Below are 19,429 nucleotides of genomic sequence, written 5' to 3' on the forward strand. Positions count from 1 at the left end.
TGGTGAGCAAAGGGGGTTCATCCTCCCAAGTCTCATTTCCAAATAACCTGTCATTTAGCTTCATGATTGCTCCAAGGTATTTAGCAACTTGCTCTTCAGTGACATACTCATCCTCTTCAGAGGAAGAATACTCATCAGAGCTCATGAAAGGCAGAAGTAAGTCCAATGGAATCTCTATGGTCTCATTTTGAGCCTCAGATTCCCATGGTTCCTCATTGGGGAACACAGTGGAGGCCAGTGGACGTCCATTGAGGTCTCCCTCAGTGGCGTTCACTGCCTCTCCTTCCTCTCCAAATTCGGCCATGTTGATGGCCTTGCATTCTCCTTTTGGATTTTCTTCTGTATTGCTTGGAAGAGTACTAGGAGGGAGTTCAGTAATTTTCTTGCTCAGCTGTCCCACTTGTGCCTCCAAGTTTCTAATGGAGGACCTTGTTTCAGTCATGAAACTTTGAGTGGTTTTGATTAGATCAGAGACCATGGTTGCTAAGTCAGAATGGTTCTGCTTAGAATTCTCTGTCTGTTGCTGAGAAGATGATGGAAAAGGCTTGCTATTGCTAAACCTGTTTCTTCCACCATTATTGTTGTTGAAACCTTGTTGAGGTCTCTGTTGATCCTTCCATGAGAAATTTGGATGATTTCTCCATGAAGAATTATAGGTGTTTCCATAGGGTTCTCCTAGGTAATTCACCTCTTCCATTGAAGGGTTCTCAGGATCATAAGCTTCCTCTTCAGATGAAGCATCCTTAGTACTGCTTGGTGCATTTTGCGTTCCAGACAGACTTTGAGAAATCAAATTGACTTGTTGAGTCAATATCTTGTTCTGAGCCAGAATGGCATTCAGAGTATCAATCTCAAGAACTCCTTTCTTCTGATTTGTCCCATTGTTCACAGGATTCCTTTCAGAAGTGTACATGAATTGGTTATTTGCAACCATTTCAATTAGTTCTTGAGCTTCTGTAGGCGTCTTCTTCAGATGAAGAGATCCTCCAGCAGAGCTATCCAAAGACATCTTGGATAGTTCAGAGAGACCATCATAGAAAATTCCTATGATGCTCCATTCAGAAAGCATGTCAGAAGGACATTTTCTGATCAATTGTTTGTATCTTTCCCAAGCTTCATAGAGGGATTCTCCTTCCTTCTGTCTGAAGGTTTGGACTTCCACTCTAAGCTTACTCAATTTTTGAGGTGGAAAGAACTTTGCCAAGAAGGCATTGACTAGCTTTTCCCAAGAGTTCAGGCTTTCTTTAGGTTGTGAGTCCAACCATGTCCTAGCTCTGTCTCTTACAGCAAAAGGGAATAGCATAAGTCTGTAGACCTCAGGGTCAACCCCATTAGTCTTGACAGTGTCACAGATTTGCAAGAATTCAGCTAAAAATTGATGAGGATCATCTAATGGAAGTCCTTGGAACTTGCAATTCTGTTGCATTAGAGAAACTAATTGAGGCTTAAGCTCAAAGTTGTTTGCTCCAATGGCAGGGATAGAGATGCTTCTCCCATAGAAGTCGGGAGTAGGTGCAGTAAAGTCACCCAGCACCTTCCTTGCATTGTTAGCATTGTTGTTGTTTTCGGCTGCCATGGGTTCTTCTTGTTTAAAGATTTCTGTTAGGTCCTCTACAGAGAGTTGTGCCTTAGCTTCTCTTAGCTTTCGCTTCAAGGTCCTTTCAGGTTCAGGGTCAGCTTCAACAAGAATGCCTTTGTCTTTGCTCCTGCTCATATGAAAGAGAAGAGAACAAGAAAATATAGAATCCTCTATGTCACAGTATAGAGATTCCTTGAGGTATCAGAGGAAAAGAAAAATAGAAGAAAGAGGTAGAAGAATTCGAACTTAGTGAGACAGAGTTCGAATTGTGCATTGAGGAGGAGTGATACTCCATAAATAGAAGGATGTGAGAAGAGGGGAAGAGATTTCGAAAATTAAATTAAAAAGATTTTAAAAACATTTTGAAAAACTTTAATTGATTTTCGAAAACCAAGAGTGGGGAAGAAATCAAGTGATTTTTGAAAAAGATTTTGAAATTAGAAATCAAAAAGATATGATTGAAAACTATTTTGAAAAAGATGTGATTAAAAAGATATGATTGAAAAGTCATGGTTTTAAAAAGATATGATTGAAAAGATATGATTTGAAAAATAATTTAAAAAAAAATTGATTTTAAAAATTAATGACTTGCCTAACAAGAAAAGATATGATTCAAACATTAAACCTTTCTCAACAGAAAAGGCAACATACTTGAAATGTTGAACCAAATCATTAATTGTTAGCAAGTATCTTTGAAAAAGGAAAAAAATTGATTTTGAAAACATTTGATTGAAAAGATTTGATTTGAAAAAGATTTGATTTTGAAAAACTTTGAAAACTTGAAAAAAAAATCTGAATTAAAAACAGAATCTTCCCTCTTGTGCCATCCTGGCGTTAAACGCCCAGAATGGTGCACATTCTGGCGTTTAACGCCCAATGCACTACCTTTTTGGGCGTTAAACGCCCAACCAGGCACCCTGGCTGGCGTTTAAACGCCAGTCTGTCCTTCTTCATTGGGCGTTTTGAACGCCCAGCTTTTTCTGTGTAATTCCTCTGCTGCATGTTCTGAATCCTCAGTTTCCTGTACTATTGACTTGAAAATAGAACCAAGATCAAATAAACAATGCATGCAAGACACCAAACTTAAAATTAGACACTAGACTCAAACAAGAAACATAAAATATTTTTGGGTTTTTATGATTTTGTAATTTTTTTGGATTTTTCGAAAATTAAGTGGAAGAAGAAAATAAAGGTATCAAAATTCTTAATGAGAATTCCAGGAATCATGCAATGTTAGTCTAAAGCTTTAGTCTAAAGGAATTAGACATGAATAGCCAAGCTTCAGCAGGACATTGCATTCAAGAGCTAAATTGATGAGAATCAATCAGCTTTGGTGATGATAAGATCATCACCTTGAAACACTAGAATTCATTCTTAAGAACTCTGAAAAATACCTAATCTAAGCAACAAGATGAACCGTCAGTTGTCCATACACGAAACAATCCCCGACAACGGCGCCAAAAACTTGGTGCACGAAATTGTGATCATCAATGGCGCCATCAACATGGTACGCTCATTGCAATCTCAACTCTCTATCACAACTCCGCACAACTAACCAGCAAGTGCACTGGGTCGTCCAAGTAATAAACCTTACGCGAGTAAGGGTCGATCCCACGGAGATTGTTGGTATGAAGCAAGCTATGGTCACCTTGTAAATCCTAGTCAGGCAGACTCAAATGGGTATGGGTGATATATGAATAAAACATAAAGATAAAGATAGAGATACTTATGCAATTCATTGGTAAGAGCTTCAGATAAGCGAATGGAGATGCTTGGTCCCTTCCGTCTCTCTGCTTTCCTACTGTCTTCATCCAATCCTTCTTACTCCTTTCCATGGCAAGCTTATGCAAGGGTTTCACCGTTGTCAGTGGCTACCTCCCATCCTCTCAGTGGAAATGTTCAACGCACCCTGTCACGGCACGGCTATCCATCTGTCGGTTCTCGATCAGGCCGGAATAGAATCCAGTGATTCTTTTGCGTTTGTGACTAACGCTCCGCCTTCAGGAGTTTGAAGCACGTCACAGTCATTCAATCATTGAATCCTACTCAGAATACCACAGACAAGGTTAGACCTTCCGGATTCTCTTGAATGCCGCCATCAGTTCTTGCCTATACCACGAAAACTCTGATCTCACGGAATGGCTGGCTCGGTTGTCAGGCGAGCACTCGGTTGTCAGGCGATCAACCATGCATCGTGTATCAGGAATCCAAGAGATATTCACCCAATCGAAGGTAGAACGGAGGTGGTTGTCAGTCACACGTTCATAGGTGAGAATGATGATGAGTGTCACGGATCATCACATTCATCAAGTTGAAGAACAAGTGATATCTTAGAACAAGAACAAGCGGAATTGAATAGAAGAACAATAGTAATTGCATTAATACTCGAGGTACAGCAGAGCTCCACACCTTAATCTATGGTGTGTAGAAACTGCACCGTTGAAAATACATAAGAACAAGGTCTAGGCATGGCCGTGAGGCCAGCCTCCCAATGATCTAAGAACTAGATGTCCAAAGATGATCTAGAGATCTAAAGTGATCAAGAGATCCTAAGATTGAAAGATGAAAATACAATGGTAAAAGGTCCTATATATAGAGAACTAGTAGCCTAGGGTGTACAGAGATGAGTAAATGACATAAAAATCCACTTCCGGGCCCACTTGGTGTGTGCTTGGGCTGAGCAATGAAGCATTTTCGTGTAGAGACTCTTCTTGGAGTTAAACGCTAGCTTTTATGCCAGTTTGGGCGTTTAACTCCCATTTTGGTGCCAGTTCCGGCGTTTAACGTTGGAAATTCTGAAGGTGACTTTGAACACCGGTTTGGGCCATCAAATCTTGGGCAAAGTATGGACTATCATCTATTGCTGGAAAGCCCAGGATGTCTACTTTCCAACGCCGTTGAAAGCACGCCAATTGGGCTTCTGTAGCTCCAGAAAATCCACTTCGAGTGCAGGGAGGTCAGAATCCAACAGCATCTGCAGTCCTTTTCAGTCTCTGAATCAGATTTTTGCTCAGGTCCCTCAATTTCAGCCAGAAAATACCTGAAATCACAGAAAAACACACAAACTCATAGTAAAGTCCAGAAAAGTGAATTTTAACTAAAAACTAATAAAAATATACTAAAAACTAACTAGATCATACTAAAAACATACTAAAAACAATGCCAAAAAGCGTACAAATTATCCGCTCATCATAGCCACTGACAACGGTGAAACCCTTGCATAAGCTTGCCATGGAAAGGAGTAAGAAGGATTGGATGAAGACAGTAGGAGAGCAGAGAGACGGAAGGGACCAAGCATCTCCATTCGCTTATCTGAAGTTCTCACCAATGAATTGCATAAGTATCTCTATCTTTATCTTTATGTTTTATTCATATATCACCCATACCCATTTGAGTCTGCCTGACTAAGATTTACAAGGTGACCATAGCTTGCTTCATACCAACAATCTCCGTGGGATCGACCCTTACTCGCGTAAGGTTTATTACTTGGACGACCCAGTGCACTTGCTGGTTAGTTGTGCGGAGTTGTGATAAAGAGTTGAGATTGCAATGAGCGTACCATGTTGATGGTGCCATTGATGATCACAATTTCGTGCACCAGGAATCTAAGAGATATGCGCCCGGCCTAAGGTAGAACGGAAGTGGTTGTCAGTCACGCGCGTTCATAGGTGAGAATGAGGATGAGTGTCACGGATCATCACATTCTTCAAAGTGTTGTGCAACGTATATCTTGGAATAAGAATAAAAGAGAATTGAATAGAAAGTAATAATAATTGTATTGAAACTTGAGGTACAGCAGAGCTCCACACCCTTAATCTATGGTGTGCAGAAACTCCACCGTTGAAAATACATAAGTGAAAGGTTCAGGCATGGCCGAATGGCCAGCCCCCAAAACGTGATCACAGGATTCAAAATACAATCCAGGATCCAGCCTCTCTTTGGATCTGATAGTAAAAAGTTCTATTTATAATAAACTAGCTCCTAGGGTTTACATGAGTAAGTAATTGATGCATAAATCCACTTCCGGGGCCCACTTGGTGTATGTTTGGGCTGAGCTTGATCTATCCACGAGCTGAGGCTTTTATTGGAGTTGAAATCCAAGTTATGACGTGTTTTGGGCATTCAACTCCGGATCATGACGTGTTTCTGGCGTTTAACTCTAGACAGCAGCATGTACTTGGCGTTCAACGCCAAGTTACGTCGTCAATTTCCGAATAAATTATGAACTATTATATATTGCTGGAAAGCTCTGGATGTCTACTTTCCAACGCCGTTGAGAGCGCGCCATTTGGAGTTCTGTAGCTCCAGAAAATCCATTTCGAGTGCAGGGAGGTCAGATTCCAACAGAATCAGCAGTCCTTTTGTCAGCCCTTTTTCAGAGTTTTGCTCAAGTCCCTCAATTTCAGCCAGAAATTACCTGAAATTACAGAAAAACACACAAACTCATAGTAAAGTCCAGAAATATGAATTTAACATAAAAACTAATGAAAATATCCCTAAAAGTAGCTTGAACTTACTAAAAACTACCTAAAAACAATGCCAAAAAGCATATAAATTATCCGCTCATCAATTGTCAAGTAATAACCTACAGTGGAGTGTGATCATATCCACAGAGATTGATTGATTGAGCAGTGTTAGCTAATGAGTTAATTAGTTAAGCTAATCAAGTAGAGAGTATTGAGTGCTGTAAATTAAATTACAGAATTATAGAGGACATGAAAGTAAAGGGAAGCAATAAAATATAGAATCATAAATGGCAAGAATGTAAATAATAGAAATGTAAATGACTGAATTGTAAATGGAAATGGGGAATTAATAGAATGTAAAAGAAAGCTATAAAGAATGTGGAAGATAATAATAAGGGGAATTCCTTGGGATTGGGAGATGTTGCTCCCTTTGGATTAAATTCAGCTCATCTCATCTTCAATCATGCAACTTATTGACCTCTTGGCAATCATGATTGATTGAGTCCCAATCCCTTGGTAAATCAATCTCTCACATCTTGATAATCAGTCAATTCCTTGGTCTAATTGCTCATGAAGAGAGATATACTTGGTCCCTAATTATACCACATATCATCATAGATCCAAATAATGGGTGAATTATATGTCACCATATCTAATCCCAAAACCCAGATTCTACTCAAGTTTGAGAAGAGATTTCAAGCATAGTTTCGTGATTCTTTTTCCAAGGTTCTCATGAAACCCATTTTGCATTCAGTTTCTTTCCCAAGATGATTGCACACTAGCATGTGGAACGAAATTCCTTCTAGCAAATCAAAGAGAAGATGAAAAGAAGAAGAAATTCACTAGCATTAATCCATCAAGTACAACAGAGCTTCCTCTCCCAATGAGAGGGAGTTTAGCTACTCATAGCTCAAAGAAAGTACAAAAGATGAAGATTAAAGTTAAAACTAAACTTTATAATGCTAACCAACTCCTTTTCCAGTACTTGGAGGTGGTATTTATACTACTCCTATTACTAGAATTAAGAAAATACAAAAGAGAAAAAAAATTGCATTTGGAGGAAAAATAAAAACTCAATAAACGTGACCTTCAGGCTTGGCGTGTGGCTGGCGTTTAAGTGGCGTGCCACACCTAGCCACTGAATTTGGCTTGGCGCGCCATGCCCAGCTCTTCAAGTGGCACACAATATGTACTCGTACCCCTGGCGTGCCACGCCTTCAAACTCAAGTGGCAGGCCTAGGGTCTTCTTACAACCTTGGTTAGCTTGGCATGCCATGCCTTCGAGCCCAGGTGGCACGCCCAGGCCTCTCTTAAAGCCTTGGTTAGCCTGGCGTGCCACGCCTTGGAGAATTGAACTAACGTGGCACGCCCAGGGTCTGGCGTGCCATACCCATTGTGTGCTCTATTTCCCTTCTCTGGAAAAAATTACTAGTGTGCCACACCCACAAGAAGCCTTCTCAACGTCTCTGGAAATCATAACTGGCGTGCCATGCCTTAGTGCTGGCGTGCCACGCCGATGCATTGCTCCTTGTTCCAGTAGATGGCGTGCCACGCCCAGCATTCAAGTGGCACGCCCTGGTGAATAGTGAGAGTTGGCATGCCACGCCTTCGACCTCAAGTGGCACGCCCATTGTTGGTGCTCATCCTTCTTTAGCATTGGCGTGCCACGCATGGGTCCCAAGTGGCATGCCCAAGTGAGTAGTGAGAGTTGGGGTGCCATGCCTTCGACCTCAAGTGGCACGTCCAGTGTTGGTGGTCATCCTTCTTCACCATTGGCGTGCCACGCCTGGGTCCCAAGTGGCACACCTAAGTGTTGATTTCAAGCTGGCGTGCCATGCCTTCGACACCAAGTGGCACGCCCAAGTGTTTGGATCTTCAACCTCCTCTTCAAGTGGCACGACCATTTTAAGGTGACTCCTTCAATCTTGGTGTGCCACGCTTGGGTCTTTAAGTGGCACACCCAAGTGATGGGCTAGAGTTGGCGTGCCACGCCTTCGACACCAACTGACACGCCTAGTGTGTGTCCTCATCTAGATGAATGAGCTAGCATGCCACGATCACAAGTTCAAGTGGCATGCCCATAGTGTGTGATGGATTCGGCGTGCCATGCCCAGCTTGGTGTGCCACACCCCTTTTGTGGCCTTCAACATTGCTCTCTGGAAAATGATACTGGTGTGCCACGCCTGGACTCTGGCGTGCCATGCCCTTGTTAAAACCCAAACATTCTTCTCTAAAAATCATTACTAGCGTGCCACGCCTTGGTGCTGGCGTGCCACGCCCACACAAATTCATGGCGTTTGTTCTAAGTGGCACACCCACCTTCACACGCCTAGCTTTATTTGTTGTTTCCTTCCCTTTTGGTTGCCCTTTTCACCTGAAATTCAACACAAACCTATTTCAAAGCAATGTACCATAATATTTATCATTTGATTCATGAAATTGCATTGATTCAATGAATTTGTGTTCTTTTTATGGTCCTTTTAGATATGAAAAAGGGGTAGATGATTCAAGTCATCATGCATTAAATTATATACAAATCAAAACAAGATGCAAATAACTACAAGAAAATTCAAGGTAACTGATAGATGAGATTCTTACCGATTTGGGATTTCACTCTAGAAAAGAGAATATCTTCGTCAGTATTATAGTCCAAACCGAAAATTTAAATCCCATCAATCAAAGTTCACAATTTCTAATTAACCGAGAGTAATCAAACCTCGGGTCGTCTTCCATAGAAACTAGTGCCAACAAGCGCACAATTTTGGTTGCAAGAAAGCAAAGGGGTGTTTTCAATAAAGAAGCCAACAAATAAAAGAAATAAAAGAACAAGACAAAATTGCAATTAATAAACTAATAAAATAACAAAAGAACTATGTATGTAATATAGACAAGTAATGCTATAAAGTGATGAAAAAGGTGGTTCAAAAACATAAATGGAACCTTGACTTGGTATGAGTTATGGAATTCCTTCCTTGCCATAACCACAACTATGATAATTATGATGGATTAATCTCACTAAGTCAACCCTTAACATCGAAGGATAGGTCAAGTGAGTATAATTGTTATTAATCTACAAATCCTAACTAACTTACCAAATTAATTGGTAAAAAGCTAGCGTTAGTGGAAGCAATAACAACTAACAACCCAATAATTATCACTAAATGTTGGCTATTATGACTCTAGTAATCCATAAACTCATTTTGCTAAGCCAAGGGATGGAAATTTATCCCATAATCAAAATTGAAATTTCATCAAACACCTAATAGGCATATTCACAAAACATGGTAAAATTAGGAAAATAATAAAAGTTATGAACCACAAATGATCAAAATCAACAAAGGCATCTCAAACAAATATATAAAAGCCATCAAACTTCAAATTCATTGACCAAAACTCAAAATTGCAAAACTATGTATTTATTAACAAAGGGAATGAAACCATATGAAAATGTAGCACAAATAGTGTAATAAAAGAGAGAATTAAAGAAATACTTACAATGATATAGCAAAATCTAAAGCCAAAATCAACTATAAAATGCAACATTAAAAACCTAGTTAAACCCTGAGAGAGAATTGTATGCTACAGTACTCCTACTCCTCTATATGTGTTTTTTTCTAATCTAAAATTGAGCTCTCCTTTGTTATATGTTGCTGCTCCTTCATATTGCCTTTGATTTCAGCATCCAAGCCTTCAAAAATGGGCCAAAAGAGCCCCAAAATCACGAGCTACGTGACTTTTTAATGAAGTCACGTGCTGTTACTTGTGCGTACGCACAGGGGTGTGCGCATGCACACATGCTTAAATTTCCTCTTGTGCATACGCACAGAGAGTTGTGTGTACACACACATGACTGTGTGCTCCTCCTTTGTTTTCATTATGTTTTCTCCCAATTTCATGCTTTTCTTCCACTCTCATCAAGCCATTCTAACCTATTACACCTGAAATCATTCACCAAAATCATCAAGCCATCGAATGGGATGAAAGTGGGATAAAATTGATTAAATTAGACACAAAATAGTATGTTTTCACAATTAAGCTCAATTTAGGGAGAGAACACAAAAGTATGCTATTTGGATGAATAAATGTGGGTTTATACGATGAAATCCACTCAAATCAATCCAAAATATATCGTCAACTATGGATTCATCAGTAACCAAATAGCTAACAAGAAATCTAAAAGACATAGTAATAACAAAATGAAATATCAAAGTGTTCGGAAAAAGCGTCTTTACAATCCAAACTGCTACTGTAAGCCTCCCCCACACTTGAATTTTTGCACAGTCCTCTGTGCGCTTACTACGATTAGGAGGGTCACAGAGACTTTAAATTGCCACCTTCTACTGGTGGATCTTCAGGCTGTTGTGACTGGTGTGCATTTAAGCCCATCACATGACTCTTATTTTCACTTTGCTATGACCTTGTCTCAAGGGTGTCTGGCTCCTCCATTTCTTTGAATCCTTATTTCCATTCTTCTCCTTCCCCTTCTTCTACTTTTCGCTCATTCATGGTGGGGTGTCTCCCACCTAGCACTTTTATTTATTATCCTTAAGATGGACGGTTGATGAGGTTCTTGTAAAGATGGCTTATGCTTGAATACCTCCTTGAATCCCCACAAAAATATTAATTTCCAATGGTATTTGGGATCCCAAATCAGGCACACCAAGATTTCAAAGAATTCCAAACTAGAAAGACCCCAAAGTTGTTGATTCACAAATTAGATTCTGGGGTCCCAAACTTTGTATTTCCACCCACTTTCTTGTTAATCTTCATATTTTTGTCTGGGTGACCCAACTTTAGAATTCTCATCAAATCACGCAAACATCCTCCGAGATTCATCTAATTTGGCATTCTGCCAACCATTGAAACCAAGCTTCAAAGATTCAACCTCAATGAACCTGGTATTGTTTCTCCAACCACTACCTAACTTCCTCTTACTTTCCAATCTACAAAGAGCCCTAACTTGACTATCAGTTTCAAGTAAATCATATTCAAGCGGGATAATGAAGCTTAAGCTTAAGAGATTAACCCACTTAAATGAAGGAATGGATGATGACTTAGGTGGGGAGGCTTCCAATAGCTTTGACAATGTGATTTTCACTCCCTTTTGCTCCTCTTGGGTGACTTCCACCACTTTACAAGTTCATCAAGTTCGATTCCTTGTTTAAATTCTCTAAACCCTTCAACCACTTATTCTAATTCCTTAATCTCAACCTCCTCTACTTGTTGCAACTCATGCTTCAACTCCTCTTCTTTCCTTTTAAGTTCCAATCTCTCTTCCACTCCACATACTTCAATTGAAGTTGGTTCTTCACTTTTATCCATGGAAGTGCTTGAATTATTGGAAGGGTGTATTAAGGCTAAGCGGGAGCTCCCGCCCTTGGAGGTCGGCTACCCTATAGTAACCTTTTTCTAGCACTTTTGTGACTCGATATGGCCCTTTCCAGTTAGCTACTAGCTTTCATTCTCCTTACCGACCTGCTCCAATATCATTCCGAATTAAGATGAGGTCATCGGTAGAGAAGCTTCATTGGATTACCTTCCGGTTATACCTTGAAGCCATTCGACGCTTTAGCGCTTCCTCTCTAATCCGAACTCTTTCTCGGACTTCTGGAAGTAGGTCGAGCTCTTCCCTTGTGCTTGGGAGTTGGTATCCTCATTGTAGAAGAGCACCCTAGGGGATCCTTCTTCCACCTTTACGGGAATCATTGCCTCCATTCCATAAGCAACTCGGAAGGGTGATTCCCCAGTGGTAGAGTGTGGCGTTGTCCAGTATGCCCATAGGATTTGTGGGAGCTCTTCAGCCCAGACTCCTTTTGCATCCTGAAGTCTACGTTTTAACCCAGCCAATATGACTTTGTTGGTGGCTTCCGTCTGTCCATTGGCTTGTGGGTGTTCCACTGAGGTGAATTGGTGCTTGATTTTCAGATCAGCTACCAGGTTTCTGAAGCCCGTATCGGTGAACTGAGTACCATTGTCCGTGGTGATAGAAAGGGAGACCCCAAACCTTGTGACAATGTTTCTGTATAGGAACTTCCGACTTCTTTGGGTGTGGTGGCGGCCAATGGTTCTGCCTCAATCCACTTCTTGAAGTAGTCTATTCTTACGATGAGGAACTTGACTTGCCCTGATCCTTGGGGGAATGGTCTGAGGAGATCAAGCCCCTATTTTGCGAACGGCCATGGTGAAGTGACGCAGATGAGCTCTTTGGGTGGAGCGATGTGAAAGTTGGCGTGCTTCTGGCATGGGGGGCATGTTTTGAGGAACTCGGTTGCTTCCTTTTGTAAGGTCGGCCAGTAAAAGTCGGCATGGAGTACCTTTTTGAAAAGAGCTCGGGCCCTGAGATGGTTGCTGTACATGTCACCGTGGACTTCTTCTAGGACTTCCTTTGTGGCGGAAGTCGGGACGCATTTTAGGAGGGATGTTGAGATCCCTCTCCTGTATAGGACGTCGTGCACTATGGTGTAATACTGTGCTTCTCATATGAGCCTTTTCGCCTCCATTTTATCGTGGGGATTGTTTCGGATTTGACGTAGTTGATTATGAGAGTCATCCACCCTTGGTCCTGGTCCGATATGTTTAGGACCTTCTCTTCTTCCGAGGTTGATGGGTTTTGTATTATTTCTTTAATGAGGCTTATATTATTGCCCCCTAGTTTGGTGCTAGCTAGTTTCGATAGTGCATCTGCTCGGGCATTTTGTCCACGAGGTATATGTCAGATCTCGTATCCCATGAATTTTCTGAGCTGTTCTCTGGTCTTGTCTAAATATTTTTTTCATGGTGGGATCCTTTTCCTGGTAGCTTCCTTCTATTTGTGAGGTGACTACTTGTGTATCGGTGAAGATGGTAAGCTTTTGGGCTCCAACTTCCCTAGCCAGTTTCAAACTAGCCAGTACGGCTTCAAACTCGGCTTGGTTGTTTGAGGCGGGAAAGTCTAACCTTAAGGAGAGTTTGAGCTGGGTTCCTTGATCACTTTCTAGGATGACGCCCGCTCCACTTCCGTCTTTGTTTGTTGAGCCGTCAACGTAGAGGTTCTAGTCAATGGGAGTTCCTGGGGTGTCGGTGTACTCTGCGATGAAGTCGGCCAGGTACTGAGACTTGATGGCCGTTCGAGCTTCATAATTAAGGTCGAATTCGGACAATTAGACCACCCATTGTAGGATTCTTCCAGCTAAGTCGGTTTTCTGCAGGATACCTTTTATGTGTTGGTTGGTCCATATTCTAATGGTGTGGGCTTGAAAGTATGGTCAAAGTTGTTGGAAAGTAAGTATGAGGGTGTAGAAAAACTTCACTATCTTTTGGTAGTTTAGTTTAGCCCCTTCTAAAGCCTTACTGATAAAGTAGATGGGTTGTTGTCCGTTCTCATCTTCTCTGACTAGGGCTGATGCTATCGCCCGACTTCCCACGGCGAAGTATAGTATCAATTCTTCTCCTTGTCGAGGTTGGGTTAGGATAAGTGGTTGCCCTAGGAATGTTTTGAAGACTTGGAAGGCTTGTTCACATTCTAGGGTCCATTTGAACCTCTTTCCTTTCCTTAGTGTTGCATAGAAAGGGAGAGATCTTATGACCGATCCGGCTAGGAACCTAGATAGGGCCGCAAGCCTTCCGTTTAGCTACTGTACCTCCTTGACGCAGGTCGGCCTTTACATGTTGAGTATAGCTTGGCATTTGTCTGGGTTTGCCTCAACCTCTCTATAGGTGAGCATGAACCCTAGGAATTTGCCAGCTTCCACCGTGAAAGTATACTTTGTGGGATTTAGTCTCATCCTGTGCTTTCTTATGGTGTCAAATACTTCAGCGAGGTCGGGTAACAGCGTTTCTTCCCTTTGTGTTTTTATCAGCATGTCGTCTACGTAGACTTCCATCTGCTTCCCAATGTGGTCGGCGAACACTTTATTCATCAATCGCAGATATGTAGCCCCTGCGTTTTTGAGCTAAAACGGTATGACTACGTAGCAGTAGTTTACTTTTTGGATTAAGAATGAGGTCTCCTCCTGGTCGGGTTGATGCATTTGGATCTGGTGGTACCCCGAGTAGGCGTCTTTGAAGGAGAGGTACTTGTATCCCGACGAGGCGTCGACTAGGGTGTCGATATTTGGGAGGCGGTAGGGATCTTTTGGGTAGGCTTTGTTGAGATCGGTGTAGTCGACACACATTCACCACTTTACATTTGGATTTTTAACTAATACAACGTTGGCCAACCATAGTGGGTACTTGACCTCCCTTATGAACCCTACCTCTAGTAAGGCTTGTACTTGCTCCTCCACGACTTGTGATCTCTCTGGGCCGAGCTTTCTATGCTTCTATTGCACTGGCTGAGATCCGGGGTACACTGCCAGTTTGTGGCACATTAGTCCGGCGTCTATGCCGGGCATGTCTGCCATTTTTCATGCGAAGTGGTCGGAATTATCCTTTAGGAACTTTATTAGCAGTGGTGCACGAAATTGTGATCACACTTTTCACAACTCCGCACAACCAACCAGCAAGTGCACTGGGTCGTCCAAGTAATACCTTACGTGAGTAAGGGTCGATCCCACGGAGATTGTCAGCTTGAAGCAAGCTATGGTCATCTTGTAAATCTCAGTCAGGCGGATTCAAATGGTTATGAGATATTGACAATTAAAAGATATATAAGACGGAAAATAAAATAGAGATACTTATGTAATTCATTGGTGGGAATTTCAGATAAGCATTTGGAGATAGTTTGTTGCTTCTGAACCTCTGATTTCCTGTTGTTGATGAGCGGATAATTTATACGCTTTTTAGCATTGTTTTTAGGTAGCTTTTGGTATGATCTAGTTACTTTTAGGGATGTTTTCATTAGTTTTTATGCTAAATTCACATTTCTGGACTTTACTATGAGTTTGTGTGTTTTTCTGTGATTTCAGGTATTTTCTGGCTAAAATTGAGGGACCTGAGTAAAACTCTGATAGGAGGCTGACAAAAGACTGCTGATGCTGTTGGAATCTGACCTCCCTGCACTCGAAATGGATTTTCTGGAGCTACAGAACTCCAAATGGCGCCCTCTCAACGGCATTGAAAAGTAGACATCCAGAGCTTTCCAGCAATATTAAATAGTCCATACTTTATTCGTGATTAGATGACGTAAACTGACGATCAACGCTAGTTCCATGCTGCATTCTGGAGTCAAACGCCAAAAACACATCACGAACCAGAGTTGAACGCCCAAAACACGTTACAACTTGGCGTTCAACTCCAAGAGAAGCCTCAGCTCGTGGATAGATCAAGCTCAACCCAAGCGCACACCAAGTGGGCCCCGAAAGTGGATTTATGCATCAATTACTTACTTCTGTAAACCCTAGTAGCTAGTTTAGTATAAATAGAACTTTTTACTAGTGTATTAGTCGTCTTTTGACCACATTACATCTTTGGTCTCAGTTTTATTTTATTCTTCATCTTAGGAGGCTATTGATCACATTTTGGGGGTTGGCCATTCGGCCATGCCTGAACCTTCATCACTTATGTATTTTCAACAGTGGAGTTTCTACACACCATAGATTAAGGGTGTGGAGCTCTGCTGTACCTCAAGTTTTAATGCAATTACTACTATTTTCTATCCAATTAGTTTTATTCCTGTTCTAAGATATTCGCTGCACTTCAACATGATGAATGTGATGATCCGTGACACTCATCATCATTCTCACCTATGAACGCGCGTGATTGACAACCACTTCTGTTCTACCTTAGACCGGGCGCATATCTCTTGGATTCCTTAATCAGAATCTTCGTGGTATAAGCTAGAATTGATGGCGGCATTCATGGGAATCCAGAAAATCTAACCTTGCGTGGTATTCCGAGTAGGATTCCGGGATTGAATGACTGTGACGAGCTTCAAACTCCTGAAGGCTGGGCGTTAGTGACAGACGCAAAAAAATCACTGGATTCTATTCCAACCTGATTGAGAAATCACAGATGATTAGCCGTGCTGTGACAGAGCATTTGGACCTTTTTCACTGAGAGGATAGGATGTAGCCATTGACAACGGTGATGCCCTACATACAACTTGCCATGGAAAGGAATAAGAAGGATTGAATGAAAGCAGTAGGAAAACAGAGATTCAACAGGGACAAGCATCTCCATACGCTTATCTGAAATTCCCACCATTAATTTACATAAGTATTTCTATCCTATTTTATTTATCTTTTAATTATCTAATCCAATCACATTTGAATCAGCCTGACTGAGATATACAAGATGACCATAGATTGCTTCATACCAACAATCTCCGAGGGATCGACCCTTTCTCACATAAGGTATTACTTGGACGACCCAGTGCACTTGCTGGTTAGTTGTGCGGAGTTGTGACTAAGTGTAATTCATGTGTGAGAGCTACCAAATTATTGGAGCCATTGTTGATGATCACAAAATCTGTGCACCAAGTTTTTGGTGCCATTGCCGGGGATTATTCGAGTATGGACAACTGACGATTCATCTTGTTGCTCAGATTAGGTAATTTTCCTTTCAAAAACTTTTCAAAAATCTTTCAAAAATTTTTTTTTATTCCTATTTTCGAAATTTTTTTATGGCTTCAAAACACTTAAGAATGGATTACAGAGTTTCATGAAGCATGTTGAATCCTGGCTGGCTGCAAAGCCATATTCAAACTCATTTGGAATTGGTCTTCAACTAATCACCACAATGCATGTAATTCCATCCTAAAGCTGACTGGCTATTAAGCCATGTCCAACTCTTTGATTGGAGCTTTGGGCTAATATTGAAAGATTCCTGGAATTCTTCTTAAAGATTTTGAATTTCTTATTTTCTTTTTCTTTTTCCTATATGTTTTTCAAAAAAAAATATTTTTTAAAATTTTCCCTTTGTTTTAAAAAAATTTAGTAAGAAAATCCAAAAAAAAAATTCAATAAAATAAAAAAAAACCAAAAATATTTTGTGTTTCTTGTTTGAGTCTTGAGTCAATTTTTATGCTTGGTGTCAATTGCATATTCATATTGTTCTTGCATTTTTTTGAAAAATTCATGCATTCATGGTGTTCTTCATGATCTTCAAGTTGTTCTTGGTAAGTCTTCTTGTTTGATCTTGATGTTTTCTTGTTTTGCATTTTTTTTTGTTTATCATATGCATTTTTCGTTTGTTAGAGTCCATGCATTAAAGATTTCTAAGTTTGGTGTCTTGCATATTTTCTTTGTATCAAAAATTTTTCGAAAATATGTTCTTGATGTTCATCATGATCTTCAAAGTGTTCTTGGTGTTCATCTTGACATTCATAGTGTTCTTGCATGCATTAAGTGTTTTGATCCAAAATTTTCATGTTTTGGGTCATATTTGTGTTTTTCTCTCTCCTCATTAAAAATTCAAAAATAAAAAAATTATCTTTTCCTTATTTCTCTCCTAATTTTCGAAAATTTGAGTTGACTTAGTCAAAAATTTTTGAAATTAGTTGTTTCTCATAAGTCAAGTCAAATTTTCAATTTTAAAAATCCTATCTTTTCAAAACTTTTTCAACATCAAATCTTTTTTATTTTTATCTTATTTAATTTCAAAAATTTTAAAATTATTTTCAAAATCTTTTTCTTAATTTTATTTCAAATTTTCGAAATTACACTAACAATTAATGTGATTGATTCAAAAATTTGAAGTTTGTTACTTTCTTGTTAAGAAAGGTTTAATCTTTAAATTCTAGAATCATATCTTTTAGTTTCTTGTTAGTTAAGTAATTAACTTTAATTTTAAAAAAATTAAATCTTTTTCAACCATATCTTTTTATCATATCTTTTTCAAAAATTTGATTTCAAAATATCTTATCTAACTTCTTACCTTCTTATCTTTTCAAATTTGATTTTAATATATTTTTCAACTAACTAATTAACTTTTTGTTTGTTTCTTATCTTTTTCAAAACCACCTAACTACTTCTCCCTCTCTAATTTTCGAAAATATCTCATCCTTGTTCAAACTTCTTTTTTTAAATTAACTAATTGTTTTAAATTTTAATTTTAATTATATCTTATCTTTAATTTTCGAAAATCATTAACTACTTTTTCAAAATTATTTTTGAATTCTCTCTCTCTTCTCTTATTCTATTTATTTATTTATTTACTAACACTTCTCTTCACCTCTCCTCATCTCCAATCACTGCCTCTATCCTCACCCTTGTGATTGGATTCTCCACTTTTATTCCTTTCTTCTTCTACTAATAATAAGGATCCTCTTTGTCCAAATATAGAGGATTCTTCTTCCTTTTCTTTTTCTCTTCTCTCTCATATGAGCAAGAACAAGGAAAAAGGCACTCTTGTTGAAGCTGATCCTGAACCTGAAAGGACTCTGAAGAGGAAACTAAGAGAAGCTAAATTACAACAATCCAGAGGCAACCTTTCTGAAATTTTCGAACAAGAGATGGAGATGTCAGCCGAACCCAACAACAATAATGCAAGGAGGATGCTTGGTGATTTTACTAAACCTACGTCCAAGTTTGATGGAAGAAGCATCTCAATTCCTGCCATTGGAGCAAACAATTTTGAGCTGAAACCTCAATTAGTTGCTCTAATGCAACAGAACTGCAAGTTTCATGGACTTCCATCTGAAGATCCTTACCAGTTTTTAACTGAGTTCTTGCAGATTTGTGAGATTCTTAAGACGAATGGAGTAGATCCTGAAGTCTACAGGCTCATGCTTTTCCCTTTTGCTGTAAGAGACAGAGCTAAAACATGGTTGGACTCACAACCTAAAGATAGCCTGGACTCTTGGATAAGCTAGTCACGGCCTTCTTGGATAAATTCTTTCCTCCTCAAAAGCTGAGCAAGCTTAGAGTGGATGTTCAGACCTTCAAACAAAAAGATGGTGAATCCCTCTATGAAGCTTGGGAAAGATACAAGCAGATGACCAAAAAGTGTCCTTCTGACATGTTTTGAGAATGGACCATATTAGATATATTCTATTATGGTCTATCTGAGTTTTCCAAAATGTCATTGGACCATTCTACAGGTGGATCCATTCACCTAAAGAAAACGCTTGTAGAAGCTCAAGAACTTATTGACATGGTTGCAAGCAACCAATTCATGTATACTTCTGAGAATAATTATGTGAATAATGGGACACCTCAGAGGAAGGGAGTTCTTGAAATTGATGCTCTAAATGCCATATTGGCTCAGAACAAAGTGTTGACTCAGCAAGTTAACATGATTTCTCAAAGTCTGAATGGATGGCAAAATGCATCCAACAGTACTAAAGAGGCATCTTCTGAAGAAGAAGCTTATGATCCTGAGAACCCTGCAATGGCAGAGGTAAATTACATGGGTGAACCTTATGGAAACACCTATAATTCATCATGGAGAAATCATCTGAATTTCTCATGGAAGGATCAACAAAAGCCTCAACAAGGCTTTAATAATGGTGGAAGAAATAGGCTCA

The 19,429-nt window shown here is 39.8% G+C and overlaps 2 non-coding genes across 2 annotated transcripts; one reads left to right on the forward strand and one right to left on the reverse strand.

The window, feature by feature from the left end:
• Positions 1–1,063: 1,063 nt before the first annotated feature.
• On the forward strand, positions 1,064–1,171 carry LOC130971487 (small nucleolar RNA R71). The gene has a single exon (XR_009082704.1). It is a non-coding gene; the product is annotated as a small nucleolar RNA R71 (small nucleolar RNA).
• Positions 1,172–18,819: 17,648 nt separating this feature from the next.
• Positions 18,820–18,923, reverse strand: LOC130971213 (small nucleolar RNA R71). The gene has a single exon (XR_009082445.1). It is a non-coding gene; the product is annotated as a small nucleolar RNA R71 (small nucleolar RNA).
• Positions 18,924–19,429: the final 506 nt, after the last annotated feature.

The sequence above is a fragment of the Arachis stenosperma genome, chromosome 3 (assembly GCF_014773155.1).
Source record: "Arachis stenosperma cultivar V10309 chromosome 3, arast.V10309.gnm1.PFL2, whole genome shotgun sequence".
Taxonomy (NCBI): domain Eukaryota; kingdom Viridiplantae; phylum Streptophyta; class Magnoliopsida; order Fabales; family Fabaceae; genus Arachis; species Arachis stenosperma.